Raw genomic sequence first — 12,517 nt, 5'->3', positions numbered from 1 at the left:
ACAGTGTAATGGGTGGCTGGAGTTTCAAACTATGCCAAAAAAAAAACAAAAAAGTACCTGCTTGTCCAGCAAACTGAACCATAATTTAATTTTACTTCTCATGGGATTCTAATGTCCAATAGATTTTTGAATGAGGCCAGTAAAGAGGCCCTTACAATAATCTAGCCTGCTGTAGATATACATGTGACTGAGTTTCTCTTGACCGTGTAAAGTCATAAACTCTCTAAAATTTGGAGTCTTTTTGAGGTGATACAAACGTCTAGCTTTGATTTTTGTTGAGGCATTTCTATTTGGCTTCCATTTAATTCTGCATTCTCTTTACATGAGCACCACAAAAGTGTCAATACTAGTAAAGGAGGCCTTCATGAGGCTAAGACATCATTAAATCAATATATCAAACAACTGTTTAATACATTGCTGTGAAGCAACAACACAATAGTGAGCTGATAACTATAAAAAGCAACTTGACAGAGTCTGGAAGACCACAGAAAACCTTTATTCACAAAAATAATCAAACCACCTCCTCTTTGAAACATGGTGCCATGGCCATGTACGGCTATCACTGGATCAGTCTTTCCTGGCGATGTGGGTACTGACAGCAGCAGGATGTATTATGAAATGATTAAAAAAGAAAAAACATGGCCGAGTTAAAAAAAATGTACATATAAAAATTTGATTGAACAGCAAATGAATAAGCTAACAGAATGCAAGACTGATTATTGTTCTGGTAACTTACTATATCATGTTGGAATGAGACATTTTTAGCATCTCTGGTTACTTTTTATTTTAGGATTAAACAATAAATGGTTTTGACAGTGCTGAAGGTTTAAACACCAGGAAATCAGCCACATCTGATAGATGGCAGAATATGATCGTTTTCTTGGTCATTTTCCTCCAAACATTGCAGCATTTGAAGAATTACAAGATAGTTTAGAAGCCAAAATATGAATATTGCTACATGCATTTTTTTAAAGTATGTATGTGTGTGTATATATATGTACAGTTGTGTGTATGGATGAGAAGGCTGCAAATTTTTTTGGGGACTAATAAAGTATTCTGAACTGAATTGAACTGCAATTAACTCTGCTGTGTGCTTAACTGGCATCCATAGCAAAATACATCACACAAGCCAAGAGCCACTTAAGTCAATGAGGTACACACCTGAATGGGGCACCTGAATGGTTTGTCTTGGGAGGATCAGGATCTGTGCTACTACATTTTGTGCAAGTTGTAAGGGATGTACTGTTTTCTCAGTAAAGAGCGTAATAATAATGAATTCTACATTTAACAGTCGCAAGTTTTCTGTCAAGTCTCACTGTATTTTAATACTTACATCTAAGTGAATGTAAATATTAAATGAAACTGCACCCATGCTTTCGAATTCATCGTATTAATATTCTTTATTAATATTCATATATGAATATTAATATTCATTAATAGGGGCCAACGCAGGTCACAAACTTAAAAAAGAGACATGCAAATCATCAAGACCTACAGATGAGCAGGATGTTTATTTGAACAAATGTTTATGACAATAGAAAATGTGAAGCTGGTCTTCAGTGACTCCACCAAACAGCTATGAACCACTGATTACAGGTACAATCATTTTAATTAACAATACAACTTGATACAATTCATTCATATTTAACTTAATGTTTAAAATTCATATAAAAAAACATGCTTTGTGATGTTTGCGTTTGAACAACGACTTTAAATCTACAGTTCAATCAATACATACTGACTCAACTACTATCCAACCTTGTTGAGATCATCACTTTGTTGTTCTCTAACAGATTGATTTAATGTAAAATGGCTCACTATAAAGAAACTAATCAGTATGGATTTCTTTAAAGTGCTGGTGATGGGAACCAGGGGTTACAATGTGTTTGGAATATAGATAAAGATGAAAGAAGGAAATTAAATGAAGGAAAATGTGAAAAAAATACTATGAAAACTATCACAGAACAATGTCTCATGCATCCGGCAGCATATTAATAAACAATTTATATAACAACTTGTGGGAGCTTTTAGAGACACTAAAATAGTCGTCTGGTTTCTGTCATCACTGTGAACAAATCTGACTCAGTAAGTTTCTCTACAATCAAGACTTTCCAAATAAGTTTACACCCTAACTAGGCAGAAGTTTCGAAAAATCAGTGGAAATATTGAGGTTTATTGTTCTACCAGGACTGGATTCTAACACATGATTTAGACCTATGGTCTGCTGTCTCTCCCTAGTGCTGTTGTCCGTCATGGTAAACTCTCATGTACAGCTTCTTAAACTCCTCTTTTATCTTTGGGATTTCTAAATGCATACACTATGGGGTTAACTGCTGAATTAACATGAGACAGGAGGACACCTATGTGAATGAAGAGAGAGGACACCTCGATTTTAGGACCATATAATTTTATAGTGTGCATGAGGAACAGAGGCAGCCAACAGACAACAAATAGACCCAAGACCAGAACCAGTGAAGCAGCCAGCCTTTGCTCTTTTTGGTAATATGTGCGGGACTCAGTAGCTGCACCTATATTTAGTCTTAACTGCCTTCTAGTGGTCAGGAAGATGTAACAGTACAAGCCTGTCATGACAACCAACGGAGGAAGGAAGAAGCCAAAGAATATAAAGTTTACAACATATGAACGGCTGCTAGCAGTGAAGAATCTACACTCAAAACTGGTGGAGTTTGCTTGTGTTGTGCCATTCCATGTGTTATAGTTGTGCCATCCGAACATGGGGATAAAACTCAACAGTGCAGCAGTGAACCAGCAGATCGCCACCACCATCCAAGAGCGTTTTTGAGTAACTGTAGACTTATACCTGGAAAACAAGAAGAAAATTATTTGTTTCGATTTTTTAAATACATTTAAGGCAGGGGTGTCAAACTGGATCCAGAAAGGGCCAGTGTGGGTGCAGGTTTTCATTCCAACCAAGCAGAAGCTGTACCTGATAGTCTTTTTAAAGCCAGGATCAACTAATTAACCAGGTGGAATCAGGTGTGGCTTCTGCTTGGTTGGAATGAAAACCTGCACCCACACCGGCCCTTTCTGGATCCAGTTTGATTTAAAGGATTGAAAGGAGCAGCTAATGTATTGTATTTGTTTCACTTCATAATTTAAAATGTACATCCAGAACAAGCACAAGTTCATCATTTTTTAGTGTCAAAAAAAGCAAAATCACATAAAGGTTCGGAGCCCCGCTGGTAACATCCTGTATAAATAAAAATAATGTGTGGTCATGCCTTATACACACACGTGGGAACCGGATCCTAATGCTTGGCCAGATCGTAATAAGGCATGGTAAGTGCTGAGATAAGCAAGATTTAATAAGGGCAAATCCAGGGTCATAGTCGTAACAGTCCAGGTTCAGAGATCCAACACGGATTGATCGGGGGACAGACATGACAGACACAAGAATCCAAGAAGCAGAACAGTAGAAAGACTACAACTACAACACAACCAAAATACATCAAACACAGATTCAAACAAAGACCAGTCACCAGACAGGGGAAAACACAGGGCTTAAACACATAAGGGTAACGAGGGACAGGTGCAAACACAGGTGGAGACAATCAGGGGTGGAGTCATGAAACAAGGGGGCAGGACTAGAAAACCAAAACAAATACACATGGGCCAAACCAAAACAAACACACATAGACTGGGAGGGGCCAATTGTGACACCATGAAACCTTACTCCGCATGTCAGATGTCCAGTTTTGTATTCTTGTGCAAATTGTCTTCATTTTTTCTGTTTCCCTTTCTCAGTAGAGGCTTCTCTACAACTACACACCCCTTCAGACCCAAAGCACTAATTTGTCTTCTTACAGTTGAAGGATTTTTTTTTTCAGATCTGAAGCAAGTGGAGCTGATGAAAGCTGAAAGATGAAAGCTTTAAGTACCGTTTTTCTAAAGGGGCAGTTTCATTCATCTATCAGGTCTTACACAGATGTAAGGAATCCCATTTTTCTCTGTGTTTTTTTAAATACTTTTTTGAACTCCTTTTGAAAACGCATGTTTTTTGCACTAATTTTCCTTTGACTTATGCAAGTGTAATTGATTATCTTCTATCTAACCTCTTTAAAAACATCCACTTTAGATACACATGAGAAAAATGTGTGAGGCAACTAATGTGTAGGTAGTTGTGTTCGTGAATGTGGGACCAGACATCATTGACCGTCTCTCCTGGTCCACAAATAGATCTTCCTTAGAGAAGAACGTACAACAGCACCTCTACTTCATAAGGAGACTGAAGAGGCCCGGCCTGTGGCCACCCATCCTCTACCTTCTGCAAACCTACCATCCTTTACCTTCTGCACACAGTCAGTTTACTTTAATGTGAAACACAGTCACTTTAAATATTCTATAAATTCTATAAATTCTTGTTGTTTTGCTACTAAAAGCCTATTATTAATTATCAGTGCACTGACAATAAATCACACACAACTATTAGTGCTGCTGCAGACCAACAGATTTTCTTTCACCCCTTTGTTCGAGGGTTAATCTCTACTGTCCTGTGCTTAATGTTTGCATAGTTTATCTGTACTCATTGTCTGTCTGCAGTGTTGTCTGTTCCTGTTCTATATTAAATGGAGTCCCAAAATATCTGTGATGAGAGGAAATGACAAAGCTGACACCTTATAGAAGAGCACGTCAGTGACTTCTCTGTGAAGCTTCTGTTGAGAGGACACAGCTGCAACTGGTTGATATTAAGATTAGAAGGATGTTAGAAGGAGTTAAAGTGGCAGAGTGAACAAAAGGAAATGGACAAGGAGTGGACAATGTATATGTATAAACATTTTTGATGTCTTTCAGTATTTAATATAATTTAAAAATTGCTGTAGCCTTTTTTTTACATTGTGTGTAATTTTCATGAAGAATGGACCAAAAGAAATAGCCCAAAATGACTTGGAAAAATGTCTGTTTGTTCCGATAACGGCGAGATACTGATTTTATATATATATATATATATATATAATGTTTAATATGATGTCAGCCCGCCCTTTGCAGCTATAACAGCTTCTGCTCTTTTGGGAAGGCTTTCCACAAGGGCTAAGAATGTGTTTATAGGAAATTTTGACCGTTCTTCCGGGAGCGCATTTGTGAGGTTAGACACTGATGTTGGACAAGAAGGCCTGGCTCGCAGTGTCCGCTCTAATTCATCCCAAAGGTGTTCTACCGGGTTGAGGTCAGGACTCTGTGCAGGCCTCTCATGCTCTTCCACACTAAACTCGCTCATCCATGTCTTTATGGAGCTTGCTTTGTGCACTGGTGCACAGTCATGTTGCAACATGAAGGGGCCATCCCCACACTGTTCCCACAAAGATGGGAGCATGAAATTATCCAAAATCTCTTTTGAAGCATTGAGTTCCTTTCACTGGAACTAAGGGGCCAAGCCCAACTCCTGAAAAATACCCCCACACCATAATCCCCCCTCCACCAAACTTTACATTTGGCACAAAGCAGTCAGACAAGTTCTGTTCTCCTGGCAACCGCCAAACCCAGACTCATCCACTGGATTGCCAGATGCAGAAGCATGATTGGTCACTCCAGAGAACATGTCTCCACTGCTCTAGAGTCTAGTGGTGGCTCTTTACACTACTGCATTCAATGCTTTGCATTGTGTTTAGTGATGTAAGGCTTGGATGCAGCTGCTCAGCCATGGATTCCATGAAGCTCTCTACGCCGCATGAAGTTTGGAGGTCTGTAACGATTGACTATACAAGGGGCAAACACAGGGCTTAAATATCACAGTAATGACAAGGGACAGGTGGAAAACGGGTGGAAACAATCAGGGGCGGAGTGACGAAACAAGGGGGCTAGACTAGGAATCAAAACAAAGATAGCATGTGGACTAGATCAAAAGCACATGCAGGAATGGGAGGAGCCAAATCATGACAGTTCCCCCACCAAGGTGCCCGCTCTGAAGTGCATCAAACAAAAACATAACCAAACAAGAGACCAAAAACAGAGACCGAACTAAACAAGGACAGGAGCGGGGGGTGAAAAGAGCAGGGACAGGACACAGGACAGGAGGAACAGAAGACAGAACAGGCACAGGAGTAGACACAGGACACGGAACGGGACTAGAAGGCACAGGAACAGAAGCGGGAGCAGAAACGGGGACAGAAGAAGGCACAGGAATGGAAACAGGCACAGAACACGAGACAACAGGATCCGAAGGCACAGAAACAGGAGAAGAAACGGACACAGGGCAAGACACAGGAACAGAAACACAAGCAGACACAGGAACAGACAGAAAACAGAATGGAAGCTGAAGACAGACACAGAAGAAGAAGCAGAAGACGCAACACCAGACACAGGAACAGATGAAACATGAACAGAACAAGGATGAAACACAGGCCAGGAGGGAGGACAAGGAGGCAGAACACAAAACAACGGCGAAAGAAGGATGACAGAAGGCACAACGGGACAAGGAATAGAACGTAAAACAGACCATGCAAAAGACCGGGGAACAGGAACCACAACAGGAATGGCACAGACACAACAGAAGGGAACAAGACAAGACCAGGGACCAAGGAGGGCAAAAACACAGGAAAAGGCAAAACAGGGGACACAGCAGACAAAGGCAGAACAGGAGGCCTATGGGGAGCAGACACAGGAGAAAAAGAAGGCCGGTGGGGAACAGACACAGGAGAAACAGGAGGCCCACGGGGAGCAGACACAGGAAAAACAGGAGGCCTATGGGGAGCAGACACAGGAGAAAAAGAAGGCCCGTGGGGAACAGACACAGGAAAAACAGGAGGCCCACAGGGAGCAGCAGACACAGGCAAGGGCGGGATGGGTGAGAACAAAGGGGCTGTGATGTCCACAGAGGCAGGTAAGCCTGCAGCAACAACTGCCAGCACGTCCGGAGGCATGGCGACTGGGGACATGGGTGACTTGGACTGCGTAGAAACAACTGGAGTTTTGTCCCAACGGAACAGACACAAACCAGAATCTCGCTTTCTTGCTGTGTCTTTTGGTGGCTGGTCTTTCTGTGACATGGAGCAATGAGGCGGACGCACGTGCTGAGAAGTTTTATTGTTGAGTTTTATTGAGGGAAAATCCAGGGTCCAGGTTCATATAGCCAACATGGAGATAACGAGGGTCAGACATGACAAAAGAACACAGGCAAAAACCAATGGTGGCACGAAGAACAAAAACACTCCAATCAGTACATAAAACACACAAACATTCAGAACATACAAAGACCAGCGAACACAGGGATCACAGGGATGACGAGGAACAGGCAGAAAACAGGTGGAAACAATCAGGGGTGTAGTCACAAAATGAGGGGGCTGGACTGGGAATCAAAAAACAAAGAAAGTGGACTAGACCAAAACAGAAAATCACATGGAGAAGTGGGAGGAGCCATTTGTGACACATGCTCTATATATATATATATATATATATATATATATGTGTGTGTGTGTGTGTGTGTGTGTGTGTGTGTGTGTGTGTGTGTGTATTAAACTTGATTATATTTGTTACACACAAACATAAATCCAGGAAAATAGCAAAAAAGTAACAAATAAATAATAAAATAATAAATAATTCAAGTAGAGGTTCAGAGCTGATACCAGCAGTACTGGTAGAGCACCTTTCTTGAGGTTTCTAAACCTAAGTATTGTATGTTTCCTGCTTTTTTATGAATTGAAAAACACACTGGCATACACAAAATAAATAGTACTTAATACCACTTTTTTGTAATATTACTGTTTTTGTTAGCAAACTAAAATACTTACTGCGCACACAGAGCCTTTTTCTGAGACATATCGGTACATCTTTTTCCGTTCTGATATATATAATTGATCCGTATTTTCAGTAGCTCTATCAAACTCTAACTGTCTAACCTCAGTATGTATATGTCCTGATATTTATACATTGTCTTTTTTAAACACTTTATTTATCTGTGTTTTGTCTCAGCAATGAAACAAACCTGCCTGAATTGTTTGTGCATGTTTGAATGAAAAATGTTTATTTACTCTAATATTATTGAAATTGAATTAAAATTATAAATAAATAAATAAATATATATATAAATATATATATATATATATATATATATATATATATATATATATATATATATATATATATATAACAACATTACATTTATAGCATTATTTTGTTGCTTAAACATTTCAAATATGCCATGCTTAAAGGAAAAAAAATGCTATGTTAGTTTATTTAATTTACTTTTTTTATATTAATTATGTTTAAATATATGCTATGTTTGTTCTTTGGTTGTGTGTTTTAATTGATCTTCACGGTACAGCATGGTGCTAAAACAAAGTCTGAAGTCTGAATTATCTGCAGTGTAGCTATGGGTCTTTTAGATAGGACAACTCACGTCACAGGGATGCGCACACGGAGGAAACGGTCCACTGCAATGGCCAGAAGTGAAGAACCAGAAGCCAACTGTAGCATCATGACAACGCTGCACATGAAAAGGCAGCCGTAAAAGCGGATCTTCATACGGATGTCCACCAGCACTGATATGGGGATGGCAACAGATCCCACCAGGAAATCGGCCACAGCGAGGGACACAATGAAGCAGAAGGTGGGCTGCCTGAGAGCACCACATTTCCACACTGCCCAAATCACCAGCGCATTGCCCAGACAACATATTACAGCAATGATCACCTCAAAAGGCCAGAAGACCCAAACAGCACTGCTACCCATTGGAAGAGATGGTGATGATGGAGTGTAAGAAGCTGGCTGTGACTAGACGTCTCTGTGAACTCTGTGATGCTTGCAATGACAGACAAACAGAAACAGATACAGTGATAGTCTAGAGGAAGTGGTCTGATTTTGTGAAAAGGCCAAAGCTCGATGAGAGAATGAGAGCTTGAGAATGTGACTGGCCATCAGAAAAGGCCTCAGTTTTTCATTAGATTATAGATTTAAAAATGTAATGTTCTTACAAATCTGGTGACCTAAAATGACTTCATGTGGTAACAAGAAAACGGACTGTTTTTGTTTAACTCATAAATATTTGAATGAAATAACTAGGACTAGGAATATTGAGAATTGTTCAAAAAAAGGTTTTAAGCAGGTAATACAATCATGCTTAAAAAGAGCATCTAGGTCTAGCGGAGTTGAGACTCACTGCTTCGCCAAAAAATGCCTCAACAAATAATCCAACATTTTAAAAACAATGTTGGTCAATGAGCGACTGCAAGGATTTTAGGCATTCCACTCTCTATGTTGAATAATACATTCTGATTTGTCTCCCATTGAAAACGTATCTCACATTATGAAGCGAAAATACAGTAACGAAGCCTTAAGTAAAGGAAGAATGGTCAAGAATTCCACTTTCAAACTTCCTCTGAGACCTGGGAAACCAGCCACCACTTCTCTTCTAACTGCCGCTCATGAAATGTCATTGGACAGCTGAACACGCTCGGAGGAAAGCGTCTTTGTTACCCTGAAAAAGAGGCTCAGTTGTAATATGAGGTTTTTTGTTAAAGTTAGCAGAACATATTTTAGTAGTCCAGAAACTTATTTTGGTAGAGGACAGCATGTAAATGACGTAGACTGTGTGTCTGATTTGTTGCTTACCAGATGATGTCATCTTGCTGGTGTATGAATAATTTTAGTTACACACAGGAAAAGATGGTGTAGGGATACTAGGGATATGTGCATTGGGGCACTCCCACACCTGACCAGCAGAGGGGGGCGGTGCACTGTGAATGCTTTGTGCCTGCAGGCTTTGTTTGAAGTCTTGTGGGAGCTGAGTAAATTCTCGTTTGGCTCGCTGCGAGCGAGATGCTGGGCTTTAAAGTCTCGTGAGATTTAGCCCAGATATCGTTTGGTTCACTGCCAGGGACACGTGCGGGCAGCGTGAGGAGCTCTTAAAACTTCAGCACAGCTGTTAATACTTCATTCGGGTTGGTTGGAGTAGATGCTGCTATACTAATTGGAGCTGGAAAAGTGAGCTGTTTTGTGCACAGTGAATGCGGTACGTGCTGTGGAAGCCCAGATGCAGTGGGTAGCAGTATCCGGTATTGGACAGCAGTTTCATTGATAAGGGGGAAGTGGAGCCCTTTCAAGGCAAACGCATTAAATTGTTCAAGTATACAGACAGGAATGTGATTTTATTCAATGGGTTCAGGGCTTTCAGCAAAATTGTATAGCACTAATAGTGTGTCTTCTGTTTTAGGAGTGGTATCCCTGGCATGTGGAAAAAAAATTAATCACTGTTCTTTCCTTACCATTATTTCTTAATAGAAAATAGATTTATTAGAGATGGATTTTTAACTGAACTACGCCTTAAACGAGTCAAGTGCCAACCATTCTTGTTTTAGTGTCGCACTTTTTTTTTATTAACAGTTCTGACTGTGGGAGGCCAGTTAAGGGGAGGAAACCAGTAGCTTACTTCTACCATAGTAATATAAACTAAGCTGAGAAACAAGCTTGAGGGTTCCTTTTTTTGTGGAGTGCAGTGTTTATTTAAATTTATATAATTCATTTGGTGTTTTGCTTAATTTTGTTGTTTACTCATTTTTTGATTTATTTAATTTATGTATATTTTGTTTTTGGAGTGTTTGTTTGCATTTGGGCCCTTAATCCTTGTGAATCTATTTAAGGGAAGTGTTTTGTGGGCCTCGGCCACACGGCTTACAATTGGCGTAGTCAGCAGGATTTTTAAAGGTGAATTGGGAGTTTGATGACTGTTCATTTTATTTTTACAAGTATTTTGAGAGTTGGCACTCGTTTAGGGTGAAGGAAAGAACAGTGGTTAATCTTGGGAGTATTGGCACTGCAGCATCGGACTATCGAGAAGCGGGAGTTTTCTTCTTTTGTTTTATTTGTCTTTTTTTTTTTTTATCTGTTTTGTTAAATATGTCTACTTCAGAGGGTAATATGGCAGAACAGTTAAGACAGCTAACTGAGAAAATTCAACAGTTACAGGCTGAAAATGATAAGCTTAAAAATCCAGGGGTGCTTAGTACGAGCACTGTTCATCCTATTCGTGAAGTAGGCCCAGAGCGTTATGTGTACGTACCGAGAGAAAGGAAATGTCCCAAATTTTCTGGCAATAGTAGGGAATCTTTACCAGTGGAGGAATGGGTAGAAGAAGCCCGTCTGTGCTTGGAAACTCGCTATATGTCTCGGCCAGAACAGGCATTATTTTTACTTGATCATTTGGATGGAGAAGCAAAGAATGAGATTAAGTTTCGCCCAGTTGGTGACAGGAATGACCCTGAGAAAATTCTCACTGTATTATTAGAGATATTTGGGTGTTCACGGTCTTACATTGGGTTACAAAAACAATTTTTTCAGCGTAAGCAATTGGAGGGGGAGTCTCTTCTTGAATTTTCTCATGGTTTGCTGTCACTAATGGAGGCTGTAAAGCGAAATAGCCCTGAAGGTTTTCCAAACTCTGATGCATTAGTTCGAGACCAATTTGTAGAACATGTCCGAGATGGTCTGCTTCGTAGAGAGTTGAAGCGTTTTGTACGTCGAAATCCTGAAGCTTCTCTTTTAGATATTCGTGGTGAGGCTATTCGCTGGGTAGAAGATGGAGAACGACTGGTGGCTCCAAGGAGTAGGGTTTATTCCTGTGATTCGCAGGTGAGATTTATGGATAGTCCTAGAGTGGATAATGGTCCCCAAATACATCAAAGTAATGAGTTGCTAGAATTAAAGGAGTGTTTTAAGAAGCAGCAAGCTCAGCTTGATGCTATTTTAAAACGTTTAGACTCCTCTAGTACTTCTGTGGGTAGAGGACAAACATCAAATGTACGGCCCTATCGTTTCCATCCTGATGGTCGGCCTATTTGTTTGAACTGCCAACAGCCTGGTCATATGGTAAGGTCCTGTCCTAGCAGAGTAAGACATTCACTATCCACTAGAGGGCATAATGTGTCAGCAGGTGGGACACCTGAGAGACAGATTAGGCCCACAGTTAGAACTCCTACTTTTTCGGAAAACTAATTCCCGCTGGTGTTCAGAGCCAGGCATCGGACGGGAATGTTCAGGGCTCTAGGAGTAGTTCAGTTTGTTTTAATAAGTTTGTTGGTACCTGTCCATTGGTGGAGGTTAATATGGGTGGGGTAGCCATGTCTTGCCTTTTTGATACTGGGTCAATGGTCACTACTATAACTGTAGAGGCCTTCCGTAAATACTTCCAGGATAGGGGTGGTAGGGCTTTACAAGCCTGTCAGTGGTTGCAGCTTAAGGCTGCCAATGGTTTAGATATTCCCTACCTGGGCTATCTTGAACTGGATATTCAAGTTTTGGGTAAAGTGCTACCACGCATGGGAGTGTTGGTCGTGAGGGATTCCAGCGACTTGTCATTCCGACAGCAGAAAGCCAAGGTACCAGGGCTGTTGGGAATGAATGTTATTAACAAGTGTTATTCAATTCAATTCAATTCAAGTTTATTTATATAGCGCTTTTTACAACAAGGTTGTCACAAAGCAGCTTTACAGAAAAAACAGGTCCACGCCTCTTATGAGCATCACCACAGTGAAGCCAATTTTGTGGTGACTACAGTGGTAAGGAAAAA

At 40.3% G+C, this 12,517-nt stretch overlaps 1 pseudogene; it reads right to left on the bottom strand.

The window, feature by feature from the left end:
• Nucleotides 1-1,479: 1,479 nt before the first annotated feature.
• On the bottom strand, nucleotides 1,480-8,685 carry LOC108414982 (annotated as a pseudogene).
• Between the last annotated feature and the right edge of the window lie 3,832 nt (nucleotides 8,686-12,517).

Source organism: Pygocentrus nattereri, chromosome 26 (assembly GCF_015220715.1).
Source record: "Pygocentrus nattereri isolate fPygNat1 chromosome 26, fPygNat1.pri, whole genome shotgun sequence".
Taxonomy (NCBI): Eukaryota; Metazoa; Chordata; class Actinopteri; order Characiformes; family Serrasalmidae; genus Pygocentrus; species Pygocentrus nattereri.
The sequence above is the reverse complement of the archived record's forward strand: the minus strand, read 5'-3'. Positions and strand labels throughout refer to the sequence as shown.